Source organism: Pholcus phalangioides, unplaced genomic scaffold (genome assembly GCF_987345545.1).
Source record: "Pholcus phalangioides strain wild (caught in Gottingen) unplaced genomic scaffold, Ppha-v1.0 ptg000004l_1, whole genome shotgun sequence".
Taxonomy (NCBI): Eukaryota; Metazoa; Arthropoda; class Arachnida; order Araneae; family Pholcidae; genus Pholcus; species Pholcus phalangioides.
Genome location: NW_028301597.1, coordinates 13,716,220 through 13,741,617, shown reverse-complemented (window position 1 = coordinate 13,741,617; position 25,398 = coordinate 13,716,220). Strand labels below are relative to the sequence as shown.

General features: G+C 37.8%; 1 protein-coding gene across 2 annotated transcripts in view; it reads left to right on the top strand.

Annotated features, from left to right (window-relative positions):
* Nucleotides 1-25,398, top strand: part of LOC149086568 (core alpha-(1,3)-fucosyltransferase-like) — a 98,253-nt gene that overhangs the window by 21,326 nt on the left and 51,529 nt on the right. For both annotated transcript variants that reach the window (XM_089230922.1, XM_089230923.1), the window contains one exon: nucleotides 20,998-21,139. The gene's annotated coding sequence lies outside the window, so the exon portion shown is untranslated. The remainder of the gene's footprint in view (nucleotides 1-20,997; nucleotides 21,140-25,398) is intronic.

Sequence of the window (25,398 nt, the reverse complement as noted above, 5' to 3'; positions counted from 1 at the left end):
ATACCATATTTAGATCGTTGAGTTTATTACTCCAGTTACTTATCTCCAAGTCATCCTGAAAGGTAACCATGGCTGAAGCCACTCCATGCTAAGTCTAAAAGTCTTAAAAAGTTCCTTTCGCAAAAAAACGAAAATGGGTGGCGGAAAGCTTTAGCAAAATGCTGATGACTGATGGTTGGATGTGTCTACTCGTTTCGTACCTACTGCATGCATTTTTGCGAAAGTGGCTAGGGGCCGTTCAAGTATTACGTAAGCAAATTTTCAGCCATTTTTGATCCCCCCCCCCTCTTGTCAGCATAATTTCGTCATCAGCTCTGCCCCTCTGAATCCTAACGCATATTGGTGGGATCAGAGAAGTACACGGGGGGGGGGGCATGGTGGGTCGTGCCCCCCCCGAAAAAAATTAATTATTTTAATGCAAAAATTTTTTTTAATTGAAATTTCGGAAGAGAGAAATACCTTTACATGTTATTATAATTAATTTCTGTTAATTTCAATACTATTTGAAGGCTATGAACCCAAAATTTTTCTTTAATAAATTCATTGCGATTCACCCTCTAAGACATATAATGATAAATCGCATAAAGGCCCTTGGCCCGCGGACCAAATATGGCCCTGGGGGTTATCTGATGCTGCCTGCCCTCCTCAAACCTAATTTTGTAAGCTAATCGGCGCATTTACAGATCGCTTAAGTGTCCCGTGGTGCAATTCCAGAGCATTTAAGTGGCCCGTGGCACATTTTCAGATCACTTAAATGATCCGGAACACAGTTCCAGAACACTTAAGCGATCCATGACACATTTAGAGATCCCTTGAGTGACGTGTGACGTAGTTTAAGAGCACTTAAGTGGCCCCCGGTGAGGTTCTACATCACTCAAGTTACCCGCGACACATTCTCAGATTATTTAAGTGTCTGCGGCATATAATTACGGATCACTTGAGTGATGCGTGGCACAGTTCCAGAGCACTTAAGCGGCCCGGACACATTCCCAGATCACTTGGATCGGGAAACATTTAGAGATCATTAAAGTGGCTCTGTAGGGCACTTATCAATAAGGAGGAATGTTACTTCAAGTGCCCACAAACAATCGAAAGGTTTTTCTCGTTTTTGGGGCACCGAGTAAGATTCCATTAAGAATATTTCATATTTTCATAAACGGTGGTTGATGACGTAAGCATTTTTTTTTCCTTTTTTTTTCTTTTTTTCAAGCCGAACACAACTCAGGTCTATAGCCATGGGCAATTTACTACCTAGTGAGTTGCGCCGGAAGTGTAAGTATGTGTACCTAACAGTCTGAGTGCGTATCTAGTGTTGTGTATGATCTTTAGTGCTGCCATCTATATCTCAGAAGTGAAGTGAGCGAAGTGTAATGACTGAATATTTGTACTGTTTGTAGGACTTTTTAACGGGGAGATCGGCTCGCATTCGCGCCTTGAAGTTGGGAAGACTTAAGCATTATCCAAGCCCCCCTCCCCCCTTGTCATCAAAAGTCAGCAAATCGGAAACCCCGCCCCCCATCGATGCTGACGTAATACTTGAATGGCCCCCTTACTACTTCTTTGGGATTTTGCAAAAAATGCGGTCGTAGCTTATACCCTGAATCCAAAATATTTTAAACTGCACCAACACTTTTCATTATCATATGCTAATGTTATTTGATATAGAAATGAAAAACTTTCAGGACATATTTTTCATTTTATAGGGCATATTTACAGTTTTTCAAGAGCATATATGCATTTTTAATAGAGCGTTTTTTAGAAGTTTTAGAGCATAAAAATCCTAGCCCTACAAATTTTCCGTATTTTTCTCGATCAAATATACGTAGTCATCATTCTCGTCATGAAATAAAAACTTGATGAAAGTATTTGATGATTATATTTTTCGTCAGGGAAAAGGTCTTAATGTGCCTTGCAAGGCATTTTTCACAGCTATTGGTAAATAAATGATAAATAAAAACGGTCAACGAAATTTTGTGGAATCTTCGATGTCGTTACAATCGAGTTTGACTACTTAACCGCACATGCACCTCGTACACATTCCTCTACGGAATTTCTAACGAATCGGCATATGCCGGAGAATGCGTGTTTTGGGTGTATGTGTGGCCCTAACGTATTTATGTTGTCTAGTTGCACTTTTTTCGTGTTCAGTGCTGCCATCTACCTTACATTTTCTGAAGTAAAGACCGAAATGCTTGAATTTTTCATGTTATGTCAGTATCGTGTTTTAGGCCTGCCTGCTCTCTGCGGAGAGACTTTTTGATATAGGAGACCTCCTCGTATTCGCGCCTCGAATAATTGAGTTTGAGTGTATTCAATTTCGAAAATCGTGATATCACACGGAATTCTCTGATGAAAAACTGAGACTTGACAAACTGTTCAGGCGGCCTAATGGGAATTCCCAAAGAATTTCCATTTCATGTACAGGATGATTCCACGATTCCACTCGCCGCATTTTACTAGCGAACCGTTGATTCTAGAGGCTGACTTCCAATTAGAAAAAGTATTCAAATAACGCATATATATATAGAACTCAGATACGTCATTCATGATGCAAGGGGTCTTGTGTAGTTATTGAAATAAAAAAAAATTAACTTTTTAAACGGACACCCTGTGCTCTTAAATCCAATTAGAAAGTCGTTGCCCTGTCTCTCCTGAGGCCAAAAAAAAAGTTCACGTTTTTACGTGTAATTTTATCACGGATATTTGAATTGACAAATTGGAGCAAAGTTGGGAAAGAACCGCATAGAATCAGGCAAAGATGCATTGTCCGTAAGTTTATGCTGTTTTTTCCCAACTTGGCCCCCACCTTTTTGAATTCAAATATGTCAGCGAATATTGCACTTGGAAACGTGAAATTTATTTTGAGACATGGCAACAACTTCGATTTTTTGAGCACAGGGTGTCGGTGTAAAAATTTAACATTTTATTTTAATAACTATACAACCCCTTTCAATATGAATGACGTACCTGAGGCCCACATGCTATTTGGATAATTTTTCTAATTGGAAGTATGCTCTCAAGGATTAACAGTTTGCAAGTAAAATGCGGCAAGTGGAATTAAGTAACTGATTACCTTGTATATACGTTGGAATTATGACGTATTTCTTCAAAAAAAAAACCAAAAAAACCTTAACAAAAGCACATTTAAACACAACAATGCATCTGTGTGTTTATTATATGATAAATGAAAGTACAGAGCAACATTATAGTAGATGTGCAGCAGTATTTTATAGATCGCGATACGCAAAATAAAGACAAAAATAGAGAAATAAATTCTAAAATGCAGTGTGTGGTCGCGCAATGTGTGTGGTTGCCTTGAGCGTCGGATAATAAACGAGAATAAATAATGATAATTTTTGAAATGCAGCATTTGAAAATGTAATTGTCCTTATACGGGAAATAAGGTTATTTATTCGATCGTGGAATCGACAAAGGACGATCACGGTGGCCAGAATAATAAGTCGTTACAAACAACGACGAGAGCTGTGGTCAGTAAAGTACTTACCTCTACCCTGACGCAGTCTTGGCATTTAGTGCTCGTCACGCGAAATACACATTCGTGACTGCCTTGTTGCAACGCTTTCCCTCGACGTCTCTCTCTGCTTTCACCACGATGTTAGAATGGCTCATAAATCCCGTGGATTGCACAAAAATTCTTTTTTTACATACGTTTACGAACAACTTTATACTGGAGCAAATAGTATCGCACACACACACACACTGTCTGAAATAGAAAACAATCCCACGTTCAACCAATGCTTATATGAAATAAGTCTGCCGTCTTTTCTCTCTCAGCGAAAGAATGAAACTGCGCTCGATCAGATATGTTTCACGACTGAATATATCTGAATTAAGGTAATAAATTCTAAGAAATTAGCATTGTGTGGAGATACAGTGTTAAGTTGTAGTGCAAATACTATGAAGAGGCTACGATTAAACTAGGTAATTTTATTTATTTATTTATACAATATTGATTGGCCGAGGCCTATACAAGAGGATGCGGAATTACATATGGCAAAAGTGTCGATTGATGGTACGAGAAAATTCGGAAATCGTAGTGCAATCTACAATATTTGATGGTAGGTTGTTCCAGTCGATAATAGTTCTTGGGAAAAAGCTAAATTTGTGACAATCTGAAGAGGCAAAGATGGGCTAAAATTTTTTGGAATGATTGAGTCTAACAGAGAAATGTGAAGGTTGGATTAGAATATTGGATGCGTCAATATCAAAAACCCCATGGAGGAGTTTGTAAAGAAAAGTTAAACGAGAGATAAGTCGAAGAGAGGAGAGCGGTTGGATATTGAGTTGTAGCTTGAGTTCCGTTATGGAGACAGAAGAAGACCAACAGTTAAAAATGAAACGAGTGGACTTATTTTGGATAGATTCTAATTTGTCCATGTTGGTTTGGGTGTGGGGGTCCCAGGCTTCACAGGCATAGGAGAGGGCAGGGAGAATATATGTTTGGTAGCACAAGTGACCAACATGACGAGTGGAGTATTTTAGGTTACGGCGAAGGAAAAACAGTTTTTGGAGACATTTATTAAAGATATAATCAACGTGAAGGTTCCAGCGGAGATCAGAAGAGATTATAATGCCCAGGTATTTAGTATATTGAGAAACCTCAGAGATCAAAGAGTCGTTCATAGAATAGGGGAATTCGTGAGGGATTCTTTTACGAGTCACTTTCATAAAAACAGTTTTTGAGGAATTGAGGGGTAATTCCCAGGTTGAGCACCATTTGGAAAATGGTGCTCATGGTAATATTTTTCCATTCATCCCACTCTCCCAGCGCATGGATTTCAAAAATGAAAAAACTCATTTGTGAACATCGCCACTTTTGTTTTTCATCATGTATTGAAGCAATCCATTCAGGACCGAATTGGAATCTCTTGCCAAAATATGCCCCTGGACTGTCGTATTAACCCCTTGACAGTGACACCCGAGTCCAGTTCGCGCAGCAGAAAAATTTTATATTTCTGACGAAAAGTGTTTTCTTTAATGTAAATGAATTACACTGTCAAGAGGTTAAGTAAAAAACAAAACCAACCTTGGGATTTTACTGAAAAGTGTCAGTGGATTTTTTGAAGACACGGCATTTAATTTCGCCTCTGTTGTTGCTGCAAAACAGAATTTTTCTGCAAAATGCTTCATCATTTAAAGGGATATGATGCAATACAGACATTGGCGTACGATTATAGTGCTTTTTTGCAGGAAAAAAGTAAAATCCCCCCTCAGAAGGAAAAAAAATCTGTTAACCCCCCTCGAGAAAATTCTGCGTATGCCTATGCATACAGATATGAATTTTCATTCGTCGTTCCTCGAATAAATGTTTCCAAAACTCGAAAGAGAATTTCCTCGTAATAAAATTGTTTCGCAACGCGTTCAAAACGGGAGGGGAAAAAAAAGCGAGAAACAAATTTATACGCGTCTGACACGTATTCTCAGACCGCAGCGATCATACACACCATTGATTCACGTCTTGTGCCGCGGAAGAGTGTGAAATCGCTTATCATCGCCCCACCACGGTGAGAATTTTTATCTGCGACTAGAAGCGCTTGTGCGTGATTGGGGTTCCAAGATTAATATTCTTCCGAATATACATTTACCTCCTATTATTTCATGTGGACTAACCGATTTGATGAGATGCGCATACCGCCTATACCATATAGATCAGGGGTGGTCAACAGCTGGCCCGCGGGTCATGAGGTGATTTTGTACGGCCCTTGACTAGGAAAATTACTGCGTATTAAATAGATTTTCGGATGATTATCTGAACTAAGGCGACTGTATGAGGAGGCTATCGCTTCTCGGCCTTTTGGCTAAGATCAAAGTGTATGAGGAGGCTATATTCTAGAGGCTACTAAACCACACACACACGTACCTCGTCCATATTCCTCTGCGGAACTTCTTATTCTAAAGGCTATAATCTGAGCAATTTGTTTAGACAGCAGATCTGATTAACAAACTATTTACATTCATAATTTCCAGTGACGAAAATAATTTGCTACGTTCTCATCGTATTGCCTTTTTGAACACACAAATTTGTTATAATGTTTGTTAAGGACATTTCCCCCCCCCCCCCCATCACCTCGTTAGGCAAGTGCCATGCTGTGCCCTATGTATTTGCAGTTTAATGTATATTTGGTGTTCTGCTTGCTCACTGCGACGAAATTTTTTCAAAGTAAATGCCAACTCATAGTGACATCTCAAACTTCAACTGGCTTAACTACTACTACTTAACCGTACATGCACCTCGTACATATTCCTCTAGGGAATTTCTAACGAACTGTGGTACATGCCGGAATGTGCGTGTACGTATTGTGAAACTAACGTGAAGATTTTTTTCGGCGTAATGCCTGTTATGTATAGTGCTGCCATCTGCCATCAATTTTTTAAACTATGCGTGAATTGAAATATTTGATTAATTGCGAATTATGATTATACTTCATAGGGACTTCAACTGAGACTGGGCTACGCAGACCCTTATAATTTCGAAGAGCAAAAATGTGTCATTGGATGGTCGGGTTCATATTATGTCGTTGAACGGAGTTTCACACTCGGACGCGATGATTATTATTTGTTTCGAAAACAGAACCATTTTATCTCTTAATTTCAACATGGCGGCAGATCAGTGACATTTCACCTTGAAGCAGACCGACACTTTTTCAAATCCAAATATTCTGGTTAAAAAATAAGAATGATGATAAAATAATTAATTAAAGAGCTCTTGAATAAGAATATGTACATGTATCGCAAATCTGGTTCCGTGTAATCGTATGGGTTTATAGGAGAACCAGGAAATGGTGTGTGGGCATATCCTTTCACGTCTACAGGTAGTCTACCTGGTCCATGCGAAGCTAGTCCATCTCATCTTGGTACGATAACATGTTTACGCATTCCGGATGGTCGATACTAGCCATGCAACTGACTTTTGGGACGCTTTCACTCCTATCGAAGTCTACCGGTGCGTGAATAAATTCCTCAAGCTTCTGTTCGAGCCGCGTGGGACTCCACGGGCAGCACAGGGTAAGGGGAAAAAAAATAATCGCAGAAAAATATGAAAAAAATGTCTTGTCTGTAAAAATTCAAACTATGGATGTACGTGGATGGAATAATTTTCAGAAGAAACAGTAATTTTTGATGCATCGCACGTGGCTGGGAACAGAACCAGATACACAATGAATAGGGACAGAGCCTGGGCTATGTCTAGTCTTAAAGATGAACAATGAATATGTATCATTTTATGAAGAAGTTGAGCCCAGAGGGTAAAATCTTAATAACTAAATTGCCCATTTTTCACCATATTACTTATAGCGGAGACAGATCTGTGTGTTTTCTGGTGCGGTTTGTATACACCGGTCTTCCCCCCCCCCCCCCCCCGGTGGGGCCGGGATACTACAGCTCACCATTATCATTATGTTGGCCACCCCCTGATATACATTGTACTTCTGTTTATGTACCCTATTCATCAAATGAAAAAAAAAAAGAATTCGACAGTGAGCAGACAATCACGTCAACGTAAATGACCATACATTCCCTTCCTACAATAACGAATTAATTCGACCTAGTTTATTTGGAAGGCATTGAGTATATACATTTGTTGTTTAGCAACTATATAGCGTCAGGCTGCGAAAATAAATATTTTCATTTTACCTGCGGAATAATCCGATCGAGCCAGTGGTCAAAATGTCAATATATGGTGCTTTTTAAAATGCTAAACTGGTACTTAATTACCAATATCAAACACACAATTTTGTTTCTTTTTTTCCTGAACATGAAGAAAAATTAGATAAATAACCACAGAACATTATTTTGCCACTGATATTATAATTATACGATTCAGTTTTTTTCTTATTCTTGCATATTGTGTTATATATATCTTCATTCTTACAATTATACAGGGTGCATAGCTAACTCCTTGACCAGCAAATAAATTATTGGCGAACCGTTGATCCAAGAGAGCAAACCTTCGACTTTGAAAAAGTATCCAAATAACGCATAGAACTCAGATACGACATTCAAATTGCAAGGAATTGTACAGTTATGAAAATAGAAAAAATAACTTTTTATGAGGACACCCTGTTCTAAAAATCCCAATATCCCAATTAGAAAGTTGTTGCCCTGTCTCTCCCGAGGCCAACAATAGAAATTTCACGTTTCAAAGTGCAATTTTCACTGAGATATTTGGATTTAAAAAAAATGGTGAAAAACTGGGGAAAAAACAGCATAAATGAGGGGGGGGGGGAAAGCATTTTCCGTTAGTTTATGCTTTTTTTTCCAACTTAGCTCAGCTTTTTGAATTCAAATATCTGAGCGAATATTGCACTTGGAAACGTGAAATTTCTTTTGTTGGCATCGGGAGAGACAGGGCAACAACTTTCTAATTGGGCTCTTGAGCGAAGGGTGTTGATATAAAAAGTTAACTTTTTTAAAATAACTATACAGCCTCTTTCAATATGAATGACGTACCTGAGGTCCACATGTTATTTGGATACTTCTGCTAATTGGAAGTATGCTTCTTTGATCAAGGCTTTGCCAGTAATTTACGGTGCGAGGAGTTAGCTATGTACCCTGTATATTTTTCTTATTATTGCGTACTTTTCTACCAAACGGCTTGAAAACGGGCTGGATTTTACTAGTTGCATAATAAACTCGGATGGCAACACTGCCCTTCCCTAACACATTATTTGGATGAAAGGCTCGTACTGAAAAGAATCTCCGACTGGGAGTTGAACGTACTTACAAAATTTTTTATTACGCAAAAGGCAATTGAAACTATTTTCGATTTTTGCAAACGATTCAAAGTATCATTGCGCAACACGAGAGATATTTTGAATAACACTCGTTCGCAATTCCGAAAACACGCTCTAGGTTTTACTTCCCCACGGGACAGATGCAACTGCGTATTCCTCCCCTCCCCCCCCCCCCCACTCCTGTAAAGCTGCGTAAAATGTAGAGAAACAAAGTGATGATATTTTGGGGGAAAAAAGTCTCGTGCGATTTGTGCCATTAACCGACATTTTGTTGCCCTCCGCCCCGATGCGATGAGAATAAACCTGTCCGTCAGTAGGTGAGCGGCATTCGCCTAATTGCCAATTTCATTGCAAGTAAAATTGAAGCTTTCTTCATTTTACTTCTTTCGCCGTCTGCAATTTTTTATTTGTGCTCTTCGTGTGCCATTTTACCTGTGTGCAAACAGGTTTTCCCATATTCGTGGCACTGTTTCCAAGGTCAAGAAGCCTACGGGGCGTAAAACTAGTTGCTCATTTCCTCGTTTTCTTTTTTTTCCACCTCCAATTATTATCACTGGTATTATTTTGATATTAAGAGCTGGCACATACTCCTAATTCATGCGATTGTTTCTACAACGCGTTAAAAAGTTTTTACGTGTATTTGGCAAGATTTTGATAATTATTAGTTTTTATAGAAAACAGAATATATAAGATGCTCCGATATTTGCAGGTTGTCAGTTTGTACCGTTTCGGATCGAAAGCAGCAAAAACCAAACTGATTTGACATTCTACTCGTCTTTTCTGTGTTTAGAACTTGCATCGGTTCGGCCAGAAGAGTTTATTTCGAGGATTCTACGGATAATTCCTGGGAATGCTGATGATGGCCACGAGAGATCTTTAATGGGTTGGTTGGCAATCATCCAAGAAGTCAAAAGCTTTCTTGCTCCAATTTCGCTCGAGAAGTCCACCCGGATAGCAGTATACAGTATTTATAATGCGAGAGCGCAGCTCACAATTATATCCGTGGTGCGCGTATATTTAAAAAAAAAATCGTGTGTGGATGGGGCTTCGAGAACTAGCTCTCTAGTAAAGTACGTAGGCTACTAAGTTTTAACTGCAGTCAAAGGCTTCGCTATTGGCCCGACGTTATTACGTGTCCACTATGCATCGAAAATACTAATAAAGTTTTAGCTTTATTAACAATTTTTTTATTATAACAATAAACTTTCCAAGTTTTTCCCCTCGTTCAAAACACAAACAATGCTAATTGTTTTTTATGTAGTTTTCAAAGAACAAATGAGTTGCTCACTAAACGCGTTTGTAATGGATTAAAAAAGTGTTTTTGATTTAATATTAAAAGTTTAATTTTATACCATAAACTCGAGTAACTTGGGTACAGATTTCGATATTTCTTGTATTTTATCTCCTTTATGAATCAACATTTTTTACTGCGGGTTGCACCACTGAGAAAGAGAGAAAGAAAGAAAAAGTTTTTAGTTGTTTCTTTTATGCAAGGATAATTGTTTTGGAACTTACTATAATAGAGACAAATGAATGCAAAGCTGTACCAAAGTCAGTCTCTCTTCAGGTGAGGTGACGACTCTCCCGAAGAGAGTGACTTGAGTACAGCTTTGCATTCATTTGTCTCCATTATAGTAAGTTCCAAAACAATTATCCTTGTATAAAAGAAACAACTAAAAACTTTTTCTTGAATAATTTTCTATCCAGTTAAAATTGAATTATAAAGTCTTCCTGCGGACCACCTACGCCATCGTCACGGACCACTTTCTCTCTAGTGGTGCAACTCGTAATAAAAAATGTTAATTCATAAGGGAGATAATACAAGAAATATCGAAATCTGTACCCAAGTTACTCGAGTTTATGGTATAAAATTAAACTTTTAATACTAAATCAAAAACACTTTTTAATCCATTACAAACGCGTTTAGTGAGCAATTCTACAAAAAAAAAATCAATTAGCACATTGTTTGCGTTTTAAACGAGGGGAAAAACGTGGAAAGTTTATTTTTATAATAAAAAAAAATCGTTAATATAGCTAAAACTTCATTAGGAATAATAATTAGGGACAAATACGGTAAGGTATAATTACTGTACGTAAATTTTGTTTTCATTATAGACATTAATATAGATAATTATTCCTTTATGTCTATAATGCAAAACTGGCTAGTGAAAGATATTTGCCAGGTTTGAGATGTTAATCTTTAAATGTGGTGTTAATTTCTTAAATCAATTAAAAAGATAATTTGATATGTGTAATTTCTATAGGATCTGGAGCCTAACATATTGTTATATTTATGTTCGTGGCATCTGTATAACTGCATGTGTCTGTAACAAATATAAAATATTGTCCTCGAGTCGCTCCGCAATTCTTAACAATTCCACTAATAAAACAACCAGTATTTAACAAACTGATTTAATTAGACTAGCGCAACCACAGTTAAAACAATAAATTAACACCGAAAGCAAACTTCTATCAAGATGTAACCAAGTTAAGCATATTATAAACAAAGCTTGTTTTCATGACAATTGAAGCTCAGGTTGTGATAAAAGTAGGCGGTGAAAAAAAGGCGGGATAATTATGAGAGATTTAGGTACCATTTTTAATCGTGATGGCTCTCTCTGGCGGCTGGACTTGAAATCACCTCCCTGTATCATTTACAGCGGTTATGATAAGAAATCTAAAACATCTAAAATAAGAGATTAGAGTATGTACCGAGTCACCCCAGTTTAGTGCACTTCTACAACAATTTACTTTTCTTTTAGCGGGGGGGGGGGGGGTGTCCCCTTTATTAGTTCTAGTCGTGTGGATAACCTAATGGAATGGATAATCAATTATTCCACTTAATTGATACCAAAATAAATTGTTTTGTTTTCTTCTCGTTTTAGACCGCGAAGGAAAGAAAGTAACACGTTAAAAATTAAAATGATTTATTAAATTATCAGGATAAAAACAATGATAAAACATGTTAAATTATCAATTATAACGTGGAAATTTACGCATTGAAGGGTCGAATTATCTCTACTCCATAGTTTAACAAACTTTGTTCCATCGCCGCTCCCAACTCAAGCTTACCCGTAGGATCCTATGTTATACCCGTAGTTTTTCTATCGTCCCCTGGACAATTCCATCACCCCCCAGGGGGCGATATTGCCCACTTTGGGAAACCACTGGTCTACATTGAGTCGATCTCGTTCCCCTCATACGTTTCTTAAGGACCTACATCAGGCATCTTCAACCCGTTACTCCCGAGCACCCCGTTGCTGTCTGAAACACCCAGAATGCTCGATGCTCGTGTTCGATTACGTGCTCGCGAGCACTTGATCAACTTTGCAATTGTATTCAAGGATTGAAATCATTCTAATTTCATGAATTCGTATGTCAAACTTGTCGTAAGGGTGCTCTTTTTTGAGTTTGGGTACAGGCAGTGCTCGTGACAAGAGAAGGGTTCCTTCATTCATGGTGGAAAAATTGCTGAAGCTTTACGAGCAAGAATATCGGTCGGATCACAGCCATCGCATATTTCGGCTACACAAGTGTTTCTTAACCTTTCTGAAAACAAGAACCAGTAAAATGTCTGAAACAATTTGACAGACCGCTTGTGTCCCGTATAACGGAAAATTCCTATAATTATCGTTGTTCCGAATTTTTTTCATACATTTGTCCCGTTTCTTCAACGATATTTATTTGAATTTGTAATGTTCACAAAATTCTTGAAAAATACACACAGCGTTTTCGTCATTTGATCATTTTTTCGCACCACGGTCATTTTCTGCACACGAGGGCTAATTGGACCGGAGCTTACAATTTATCGCCGATTCCGAACGGCAGATTTTTTTTTATATTCATCGAGATACAGGTATAATAATATAATGCAGGTTTAAGTGCGCTAATCGTGCATTCTCGTCGATTATGTGTGGTGAACCCGAATGAAAGTATAATTTTATTCGAACCCATATATGAATGATATTTCTAATATTAATTATAACGGGTGAATAAAATGTTATCACGTCTCCCTGCCAACCACCTATGACAACGTCACGGACCAGAGGGGCCATAAGTTGGGAAACGCTGGGTTACATCATACCAGTTAAAGGTTAATGATGCACCAGTAAAATCGAAGATGAGAAATGTAGCAACACGTTGACGCGGTGTGTGTAATATGTACACGGATATGGATCCTTCAGTAAATATATAAAGACAAAAGAGAGAGCGGCCTTTTGTGTTGTGAGCCGAGCGGAAATGAATGAAACAAAAGCAAAGTGAACAACAACGCGCACAATCCAACCCCAAGTTCCAGCCTCTTTATTTTTTTTCCTTCGGAGGTCAAAGAAGAGAGAGAAGTCGTTGATCCTTCTTTTTTAGAGAAAAATTTCTAAAGGTGCCGGAGAATATGTATAAAATAATAATAAAATCGAACTTGCAGTCGTCTTTTAGTTCAGTTTCCGGAGGAGGGACCTGCCGTCGTCACACCTATTCGTTGATATTCTATTTCTTTGGTCTTTCTTTTATATTTCTTTCGCTCGAACTTTCACCCTGAAGTTGGGAGGAGAGAGAGAGAGACGTGCGTACTTTTGCGGACGAAATGCTGTTACCTGCCGCGTGTCTGACCTTGATCGAGAGAGAATTCGTCTCTCTTTCGTTTAGCGAGAATCCGTTGCCTCGAGGTTACAAATGCACCCTTTTACGGGTGCCGAAAAGAAACAGAATTAGTTGGAGGTCAACTTTGTGCCCAGTAATTACGGGAAGGTGAATCAATCGACTACACTATTGCCTACTTTAATTTTTTGGCTATTTTGAAATTAGATTGCTTTTTCTTTTGGCGGTTTTTGTGCGATTTATTATTCCGCTTCCAAATGTTGTCTAGCATTTTTGACTGATGCGTTATTTTCTGTCGAGTTGAAAGTTTTTCCTCTTCGGGATACAGTCAGAAGACCGTTATAAAGCGTTATGAATACGGTATAGATTCCACTTGTAACGTTTCTAAAACCGTCATAAAAAAAACGTTGTGAGCAGGCTTTAAACCACAAATCTCAATGAGTGTATATATATATATATATATACTGTGTTAGTAAAAGTTGGGAGATCCAAGTTCGAACCCCGTTGGCTGCACAGTGGTGGTCGGGTGAAGTTGGTTTTCTGACTTCAAAGGCGAGAATGTCAGCCGGTCTGCTATTTAAATAAAGCCTCCGCAGACAGCAGGAAGATCTTCGGCACGATAATTTTTATAATTTTTACGTAAAAAGAAATTCAAGCTTTAGCCATTGTCACTTCAAAATACAGAAGACAGATGGCAGCACCAGTGTAACACGAAACAAACGTAACTCTGACAACATAAATACGTTAGGGACACGAAAACACACACATCCTGATTGTAGCAATTCATTAGAAATTCTCCAGAGGAATGTTTAAGAAATGTATTTACAGTTAAGTAGTTGTAAAAATTGGGACCACAAAAATAAGTAGCACTGAGCGAGAAAACGTTCTTTTAGGGATCGTCATACGCAGAATCGACTGCACTTCTATTATCAAAATACAGTATAATAAATTACAATGTATTAATGTAATATAATGCACAAAAGGAAAAAAATAGTAATATTGTAATAATTATATTATAATAATATTTTAAAAAGATAAATTTCTATTGATGTTTTCAGTGGTATGTATCGAAGTAACTCCGAACAATCGGTTAACAAAAGATACCAAAAATTATATATTTGTTCGTATGTTCCTGGATGCAAACGAAATCACTCGTAATGTTCTTTTTGTAGATTTCTTTTTTTGATTTCCTCATGTAAAGTAATTTGAAGGACAATTATTTCAAATTGTTCTTCAAATTGATACTTCTAAATCTTCAATTGGGTATCTTGTGCAGTAACATTCGCTTGGAAGCGCTTCATGTTTTTCTTTCAGTTGAACTAGGCTCATGCTCGAAAGAAGAAAGAGTAAACGAAAATGCGTGCTGAAGTCAAATTGATGCAGGGTTATGAAAGTATCGCAGGACCATTGTAAAATGTTAATTGGCTTTACGTGCGAGCGAGAGGATGCATTCCGCAGCTAAAATGATCATTATTATTTTATCATCATTAACATTTATTATTGGTAATTTTTTTTCTCTGTTATCTTGAATCGTAAAAAGTGATAACGACGACGATCGCGAATGGCCTTGGAAGCGGGATACGTTCGTTTCTATCCCCCTTAATGAGTATTTTGGTTTTTTTTGTTCGAGGTTGTTCTTTTCGATTTTCAAGGGCGAGGCCCAAAACTACAGGAATTTCAACTACTGTTCGTAGCAAGTTCGTTAACTTCTTCGAAGGATTTGTCTTTCTTTCAAGCGTCGACTCGTGCGAAACGTTGCGGCACAGCGGCGCTCGTGTACATCAAATAATGAGAACAAAGGGGGGGGGGGGGATAACAGTCCGAAAAAGGCGCCCTTCGTGAATGCAATCTATAACATCTCGATAAAAAGAAAACGTTTGGTGATGTTCCTGATAATAATGTATAGCAGAGATCACATCCCCCCCCGCGCATAGTTTCGGTTTTCCTTAAGAGACGTTAATTAGGAAAACAACGAACTTATTTTTTTATTCATTTGTTCGCCGTCATCGACCATAATAAATGCCCTTCACCCTGTTTCCAGACAAGAATGCCGACGGTACTGTATCGTACGGTTCGGTTTTTCGGAAAGAAGGTGAAATCGGCAGTTTTCACAGCGGTCGGCACAGAGGCGGGTCTGTCTGCGATTTTCTAACTTTGGAGTGCAAATGCAAGCCGATCTCCCATTTGTGGAAAAAGTCTCTCCGCAGAGAGCAGGCAACACGACACATACGTAAACATGGAAATTCATTTCTTTCACTTCAAAATATAGAAGGCAGAAGTACGATCAAGAGCACGAAACAGACGCAAACAACTCTGGCAACATAAATACGTGAGGGGTCACGCATACACCCAGATCACACGTTCCAGAGTGTACCGATTCGTTAGAAATTCCGCAGAGGAATGTGTACGGTTAATAAGTAGTAGTAGTAGTCACAACAAATGGATTCTATGATAGTCCAGTAGATGACATACGAAACTAATTTCCACAGCTTTTTGAAGCTGCTTCAAAGGATCAACGAATAAACAATTAAATTTATAACGTTTCGCTTCCAATGGCTTTAAAAGATCGATAATTGCTTTCTTTACCTCTGTTTTTGTGTATTTTTTTTTTACAGTTCTCTGTGGTCCGCTGATTTTTTTTCATTTCATTTGGTTTTCATACGTTGCCTTAATTTAATGGAATATCCCCGGGCCAAAGGTGGTCACGTGGTCTCCAAGTTGAGAACCACTGGTCTAGCCATTTCCATTTATTTATTTTGTGTTTTGGGCAGGAAGAGAATCATTCTCTCCAGCCCCCGCTTCTTTTAAAGCACCTTCACTTAAGAAGTGTGTATCTGTCGGGGGCGGGGTCTCGTTTAAAGAATTGAAGCTCGACAAGGGGTGACGCAAAGGATTGGACTATTTCTACAGCTTATCTGATGCATTTTTTCCCCATCCTTAAGAAAAAAGACCGTCGCTCCGTTTACTACTTGCTGCGTCATTTGTGTGTCTTTCTTTCGTGTCGCGTGGATGTGCTTGACCGATCAACCACAAATGCTTCTTCGTACGATGGACGCAGCACCTTTTTCCCGTTTCGCTCCGCCCTGGGGGAGAGAGAATCGGTGAAAAAAAAAGAATATATGCAATTTTTTTTCTGGCATTTCCTTGGCAATTGCATTCTTTCTGTTTGTGCTTTGGGATATGAAGGAGCGTCTCGTTGCCTGTAAAAGTTGGAAATGGAAACTATTTTCGATTTCGTTCTTTCCCATCGTCGAATTTCCGCCATCTTTGGCTTTTGATTCATTTTCATTGGAATTTTTACTCGCTTATGAAAAACCAAAGTTATTAAATTCAGACATTCGGTCGCTTAATCAATAAAGTAATATTTTTCTCGGCTTACAAAAAAACCTCGACAATGTTCGCCATTTCGGCTGGTCCGATTAATCGAGTCGGTTAATCGATCAATCGTTAATCACATTTAAAAAATTAATTTTAGTTGAGCTAATCAACTCGATCGAGCCGATTAAAATTCGATCAAAACTTTTATTAAAAGTCTATAATTTAAACTGATTTATTTGATGAAACCGATTAGAGATGTCTTTTGAATTATGTTCCTATACGTAACATTTCAGATATGTGACCATATTAAAAATATTTGAATCGGTATTTTGATCAAATTTTTCGGCAGGGGCTATACAAATAGATTCTACGAAAACTGGTGATGATTTCAGTTTCCAATTGAGTTTGATGGAAGTTTCAGAAGACTAGGCCAAAATTTGTTGCTTCACTGTTTAAACAGAAGTTTTCGTATTCGGGAAACATCAGCAGCTCCCCCTCCCTCGCGTATAAACAAATCTTGCATTCCTAGATACATCATAAGTAGAAATACATAAATCTCGCAAAAAGTATTTTTTTTTCAAAATCAGAAATTCTCAAATAGAAAAAAAGTATTTTGGAGAAGCTTTCTAATAATAAATATGGGTTTAAAGATGATGTAGGTGCTGTGGCGGCTTTAGATGGACAATATAGTCTACTTATACGCAGGTAGGTTTCATTTGTTGTTTTGGATGTCATTTGGTAGAGTCCGTATATTTAAACTCTTCTCTGTCGCTGTGTTTCAACATAATGATATGCTCTTCATCAATTCTCCACCATTTCTCATTCGTCAATTTTTTTTTCTGTTTTTTCGCAAAAATGCTCTTGAAATTGGTGCTCAAAATTTCAAATCTAATGGATAATTTGATCCTTCCAAATTGTCGGTAAGTTCCATAGTTTTCCCACAGAACTCGGAAACGAAAGTCAGCTGGACTCGTTCGTATTTTACGAGCGAGAATTTCATTGTTAAAACTTTATTTTAAGAAACATGCTCGAGTTATTGTTTTCATATGTATTGAGAAACGCAACAATATTTCCCATATATTCGCTCAGAAAAATGACAGCTTTGAACCACGAATTCCACCTGTGGTTACTACAGGTCGTCGGGAAGAGTTTTGCTGGCAGTTGTGATATTTTTTTCTTTTTGGTAGAATAAATATGCATTTTTCATTTTTCTTGAGTGCAAAAAAAGTTGCGTTCGTCTTGGCCACAACGGAATTCGGTTCTCTGAAGTCTGCAATCCCCGAGATTCACTTTATGCGTCCAGCATTAAAAGTACAATATGTTGTCACCAAGGAATGTTTTAGATAAGCTGTTTTAGAGTCTGATACTAGGCCAAAAGATTTTCAAAAGATTTTGAAAAAAAAAAAAAAATCCAAGATCTCTTCTTTTGGAAAATATAAAAGAAAAATTCCAAAAACATATATCCAATGATGTTCCAAAAAAAAAAAAAAATATTCAGAAGATATCAAAGACTTTGCAAGTAGAAAAAAAGGGGGGGGGGACTTTCAAAATGTCTGTACTTAGAAATATTCGCATCATAATTCTGTATTAAGCCCGGATTACACTGTAAAAATTGTATAATAATTCTTTTACAAATGCAACCAATGAGCTAGCTGATCGGTTGCATTTGCTCGAATGTGGCCGATAAATTTATTGGTTGCTTTTTTTAAGTTTCATAAAATAACTTTCATAAATCCCATTCTTAGATTAGTTACTTCTGAATTATAAAATTTCACTTTGTTTTTGAGTTTATAGACTCAATATATACCGATACCTACAATTGTAGGTATCGGGGAGGGGGGGGGGGCACCAAAACTATTCAAATGCTTAGGGCCTTCTCACGGCCTAATCCGGTCGTGAGTGAACGCCGTACGTGGATAACGTCGTTTAATAAAAGTATTTCGTTTTAAAGTTTAAAAAAATTGAAAGATTAAAAATTTAAAAAATAAAAGAAATAAAAATTTTAAAAGAAAAAAGATTAATTTTTTTTAGTTAAATCTAAAAGTTTATTAAAGTATTTAGTCAATTATATATTCGTAATGAATTACAAAACGGCGTATAATCTTACGTGTCATATACACATCGCAAATTTTATAGTGGTTTTTTTTCTTTCAGAAATAAAATTTCATTCCCAATAGCGGTTACGTTTTCATGGTCCCGTCAGTGGCTGTTGTTGGCACAGGTGTTTTATTGTATAAAATTGTGAAGTATGTACAAAAGGCAGTAAAAGTTGCTATATCTCCTTTATCTCAGAAGGAAACGGAGGGATAGACGTATGTGCTGGCTGATGTATCCCTGTTGATGAACAGGGACCTTCATATGGTGTTTTTAAGGGTATTTATGGCAAATAATAAAAAAAGTTCCACGCAAATCATCTTTAAAAGTAGCCAAAGATGCGGACCCGGACCCGCATCGTGTGAATAGCTCCATATAACCTAATATACAAAACTTGTATGTGCGGATGCAGAGCCCACACTTTGGTTTTGACACATGCGAACGCCATCAGGACCCGCATGAACACTTCAAAGTTGCGCATTCCGCATCGTCTGAAAAGGCTCCGTATATACCAATTGTTAAAACTTCTTCCGGACCCGCATCTTCCTTGGGGGGAAGGGTCCCCGCAAGGGTCCTTGGGGCACACGCAAGAATTAGGGACGTTAAAGTGAAAATTATCGAGATTTCACGAAAAAGTTTTAAAAATTAAAATTTTTGCATTTCCCGTTCAAATTTTCAAATTTCTCATTTATCGCATTCATTTCGTGAACTTGGCATTTATCGCACTTATTTCGTAAATATGAAATTTATATATCCCTAATTATAAGGAATTTAGCGAATCTTGATTGGTCGCAATGACGATGAACCTTTACGTCACTTGTAGTGAAATACTTGGCGAAGTTGAGAGATTGGTGTTTTTTTTCGTTTTATTTTCTCACTTGCAGGTGGTTTTTTCGATTTTTTTTAATTCCATTGTTTTCTTTCATTAATTTCAAAAAAGACAAATTAATTTTTTCAACGAAGTTGCGCAAGATTTCTCAGTTTCACAATATAAAGTTGGCCGAGTTGCGTTTGAGCAGCTCCATGGTAGCGTCAACTAAGCGCCTAGTGCAGTGGTTTTGAAACTATGCATTGCCGACCTTTGTCAGAGGCGTTCCGAGGGTAATATTGCATTTGCTTGGTATCTCATGACTTTTGACACTTCAGTATATATCTGGACTTAGCCTCGTGACACTCTTCGTATATTTATAGTAGGTGACTCTTCCCTTTTTTTTATTCGCAATTCAGCCAGCAAATAACGAATACGCCCTAATTAGAATTAAAAAGTGCATTAAAAGTGTATATATATACTGTATATACACACACATAACATACATTCCGAAAGGACTACTGAATTTAAAATTAAATGTGTTGAAAAATTCAAAATTAAAACATTTCAAAAGCCAGAGTATAGCGCCCTAGGCAGCTGTATACGCATAACTAGAAATTATAAAATTAGAAGGAAATGAAAAAAATGCAATAAAATAAATGGAAGAATGAGGAGGTCGTTCTCAAGGGGGGGAACCCCCCCCCCCCCGATTGTCCCAAGAAGAAAAAATGTTTCTGATGATGGCAAGCTAAAGAAAGGCATAGAATTACCATCAGTTCCCCCGAAATTTTTGCGAAAACAACCTTTGGAAGTCAAAAAAGCAAAAATGCAAAATACAAAAATTGAAAAAAAGTTAGAAAGACGCGAAAAATACATTAGTAGCACAATATTAAATGGACACCTCCACAAAAGTGTCAAAAAAAGTGTGGACCAAACACACAAAAGTGTGTTTTGACAAACATTTTTGTTTCTTGGGACAATGTGGGGGGGGGGGGTCCCCTTGAGAACTCTTCATTGTTACATTTATTTTATTGTATTTTTTTCCATTTTTCATCTTCTTATTTTCTTGTAATTATATACATACATACATACATATATAAACAGTATATACGTTTATTTAAATTCGTTTGAAGTTTCGACTCGAAACTTTCTAAACTTTCGAGTGCAGTAGAATTTCTGTCCTGGATCACGAGATGGGCGTTAATTCATCCATCATCGGTCAACATCACAATGAAAACCTTATGTAAGCTCCAGGAACAAAAAAAATCAATAAATTAGCAGTCGTTGTTCGACATGGTTTACCCCTATATTTCCTTCCCTTCCCCCAATTTTTTTCATTGGAAATAAATGTTTTGTGTTATTTTCTGATTTCATTCGAAAGAATATTATACGCTCAAAAATATATAATGTATTTTCTATCTCTTACAGTTGGCCCTGGTATCTTGGCGGACTTTGAATGTTATGTCTATCGAAGGAAGTAAAAATTCGAATTATCGTGACCTTTCTGGTGTGGATACAGACATATCTTTTCACGGAATAATTGTCTAAATCTAACATAATGGATTGGCAGGTAAGTGGTGATACAGTCCACGCCGCTTAATGTGAACACATTGGGACTCCTGGTTTCTGATGGCAATAACCGATTGATAACTATATGCAAAATCAATCCCGGTCAGAAGTATGATATACTCGACTAGACGGGACATATGGTCGTCGTACTTGAGACCGGAAAATGGAACGCCTCCGGGATTCGAACCCAGACTTGCACACTCAGAGGCTAGCTCCGGGCCGTTAAAACAGCAATTTGGTTCCACAATTATTTTAATTCCAACATTCAGCCATTCCTTTGAAAGTAAAATATATTAGCAAATTGCTTCTGATGCGATAGACCAAAGGTGGCTACGGTTAGTAGAGTTATTTCCCGTCCGAAAGAAATTTCTGGATACGGTTCTGGGGTCACGGGTCATGTTTAAAAAGCTTGCGCTCCATCTCCTCACAGATTGTGTGTTGCCTGTTAAAGGTCAACTATACTACTCAAGTTGGAAAAAATTACCTTTTGATTGTGAAATTTCGTGAAATTCAAACTAAATTTCGTGTGAACGCGACGCCCTCCGATAGTTAACTTCACGCTCCCTATCGATCGGCATTCCACAGCGTTTCTCAACCTACGTGTATCAGAGATGGTCCGTAAGTATAATACGGGTGGTCCTCAGGCAGACTTGAAAATTCTAATGAAACGAAAATTATTTCATGGTATGTAACTAATATCAGTGATATTCAATGATATTCCAAAATGCCGTAAATGGTACGCCGAATTTTTTTTCAGAGATCTTAGTGGTCCTTGTGTTCGGAAAAGCTGAGAAACGCTGGTTTACCAGATATTTCGGTTGCGAACCTTGTGTGTAAAATTCGTATTTTCAGTAATCTTGTCTAAACGAAATCAAATACAACTGCGCCGCCCTAATTAGGGAGGGTGTGCGAAAGCAAGATGCGTCGTATTGCGACGCTGAAAGGTTTTAAAAGGCTTTTTTCTTTAAAAGGTGGAGGCTTTTTAAAGAAGCTTAGTGAGAAATCGAGAGGAAACGGAATTATCTATTTTTTTTAATTCACTTTTTGTGGAACGAATCGACTGGTTTCACTGCGTTTGGGCCGTTTTCATTTTCTCTGAGATGTCAGTGAATATAAGTAAAATATTTTTCTTTTTTTTTGTTTCGATTCACTCGAATCAATTCGAACTAAGCGAGCACTTTTATTGTTGTTTGTGTGCATATAAATAGAGCACAGTCTTAAATCACTGAGGAACATTTCTTTACAGCACTCCTCTTGCTATACCAACCCTTAGGACAAGACAGCACATTATATATGCAGCTTTAAATAGCCCCTTGGTTTCCTCCTGTACCCACTTAAAAGGGCGATATCGCCCACTTACTGAAGCACTGATACGGAGCTTTCGTGTTTCGGAAGCTGTGAAAATGAAGTGCAAAAAAGACTCTGTCATGCATAGACATGCGCAGTCGAATAGTGTGTCCCTATAAAATATCCGTATAAGTGGAGCCGTTAATGCATATTAAGAAGAATATGTCATATCCTAAAGATATATTAGTGTCATTAGCGGTATCGACATGTTAAAAAGTTACCAGATTTGCTTCTTATTATGAGTGCGATTGATAAATAATTTTTCCGAGGTACTGTTTACTTATACTGATCAAATTTTTTCTTCCATTCCCGTAATGCAGTGGTTCTGAAAGTGTGCATCGCTGCTCCTAAGGGCGTCGCCAACGATTTGCCTGGGGCATCGCGGTGATATGTCAATATTTATATGTGCCGTTTCGGGCACTCCTGTTTTTCAGGCTTTGAAGACTAATGTTATTTTTGTTTGTAAAACTATTGTGGGAAGCCGTGGATAGATGTTGACTAATCCCGGAGCCGCGGGTGACAAAAGTGAAATTTACTGCCGTAATCGGATTTAATATGTACGTATCGGTACATTCGTTCATTGTGCCGTCGTCTGTGAGAATATGAACTGTGTAAATACACAATGAGTGTTTCTTTCAAAATTTCATCTTTAATAATAATTTTAATGCCACATTTCCTCACTATTTATTTTATTTTGTGTGGCAGCAGATTTTGGCGTAATAAAGATTTCAGCTCGAGGCAGTGCGTACGCGTGTTTGGCGACATTTCGTTATTATCGTGGCGAGAATACCTAACTTAAAATAAACTTTAAAGACTGAATCGGCCGCAGGTGAATTCCTCATCGTGAAGAAAATCATATGCCTGCCTTTAATATTTGTTTCGGATTCCGATAAACGAGCAACAACTTTTCGAAATCGCTGACGAGAGTTCATTCGTTCGGGCAAAACAACATCATAAACTTTCTCTCTCGCGACTGTTCCTTATTAAAGCTCCTTTACTAGAATAAGCTTGTTATCTCAAAACACGCTTAATTAAAGTTCGTGGCTCCATAGAAGGATCAGGTTAATTCGAGTTTATTTTATTAGCTTATCTCGAAATGTGAATTAACGCTCCGCTTGTTTCCGAACATTTAATCAAGAGGGAAACTAGCCGTATTGTATAACATTTATATGCATATGCATGCACGTTGAAGTATCGATCTCGTCTCAAACTTCCCGAAGAATTGCTCAACCCTGATACTTGACCGCGCTATTCCGGGAGGAATTTCATAAAGTTGTTATTGTTCATATCACAACGAGCCACGACCTCCTATATAGGTTATGGAGGAGGTCGTGAATGAGCCCGCATTAATTTCTGCCACGAATTAAATCATTGGCATTGCATTTACGACTAACATTTAATCTAGTTTCATACAAATGTGTTTATTTTTAAAAGGATTATGCCTTTGATGGCTGTCTTTTTTTTAAATTTCTCACACACCATTTTGTTACTTCATGCAAGTTTCATACTTTTATTAAACTTTTACAGATTATGCGTCTAAAAACGTGTAAAAGTGATTATGATCTACACTACCTAAATTTAAATTAATGAAGAAAAGCGTGTTTTAAAATACAAATCCACGTTCAATATCCTTGAGTGACTAGTTTTTTGTCTAGGAAATCAATCATTTTGTCCAGTAATATTCATACGTCCAGCAACGTTGGAGAAAAGCGCATTGACGCGAATATTAGTATGGATGGTAATGGTATTTCCAGGGGCGTAACCAGAAATTTCGTTCAAGGGGGGGGGGGGAACCAAAGTGATAGAATAGATTTTGCCATCTTTTTTCCTTTTTTTCGTTCATTTTCTCACATTTCGGGGGGGGGGGACCAGACCCCAAGTTCCCCCCCCCCTCGCTACGCCCGTGGGTATTTCTGCCTACGCCATTGCCTTGGGTAATCCATTTCTGTGATCGCCGTCTTTTCGGTTATTAGTGTAAAATTACCTATTCACGTGCATAAACATAAGTGATGGCATAAGCGGATCCATCGACCTTTCCCCCTACTGTATCCGCCTATGGATGACAGAATGAATGACCTTTTGACATGAGCGTGTTATGTGAAAAGGTAACGACATCTTTGCGGTCTTATGTCGAGGTGTACTCGACATAGGACCGCATCAGGAAACAACGGTATTTCGTTGTTGTAACTGCCCCTTACGATTAAGGAACAAACTCGCGAATTCGGCTCTTTAGCAGAACTCAAACGCTATACAAAAAACGCAAAGGGATATTCAGGGGCCTTCCTTATTGCGGGGGAAGCTCTGTGAAGTACGAACTGTACTAACGAAGTGCCGAAAAACCTCTGCACCGCAAAAGGTTAATGGGATTATGTGTAATTTCATAATCATGTACCGTATGAGATACCGGTACAAAAAAAAAAAAAAAAAAAAAAACACACGAGCAACACAAAAATGAGTGACGTGGCAAGCTATCTCCCGCACTAATAACAGCAAATGAACATCTCAAAGTACCCACTGTGATAACATGAATTTAACGCTTCCTGAGTGACTAATCAAAGTTCTGCTGCACCTTTACACATTTAACATGATAAAGTGAAGAAAAAAGAAACTTCCGGCCAGAGATCTTGATATGAATTGATATGTTATTGCCATATTTGTGGGATATTTGCCAGAGAACGGATAGAGATCTTGTTAAAACAAATTTAACTATATCTTATTTACTTTGGTAGCAATGCGTAGAGCCTACGGATAAACTATGAAAGACTTAAGGCCGAAAATGCGTATCTCGGAAGCATTTCGCCATCAATCACGAGTGAAAAGAAGTCAAATTCGGGCAGATTTCGTTGAACTGAACCAACCGACTAATCATTCACTGGCCATAATGCACATAAAAATTATTAAAAAACACCTGAT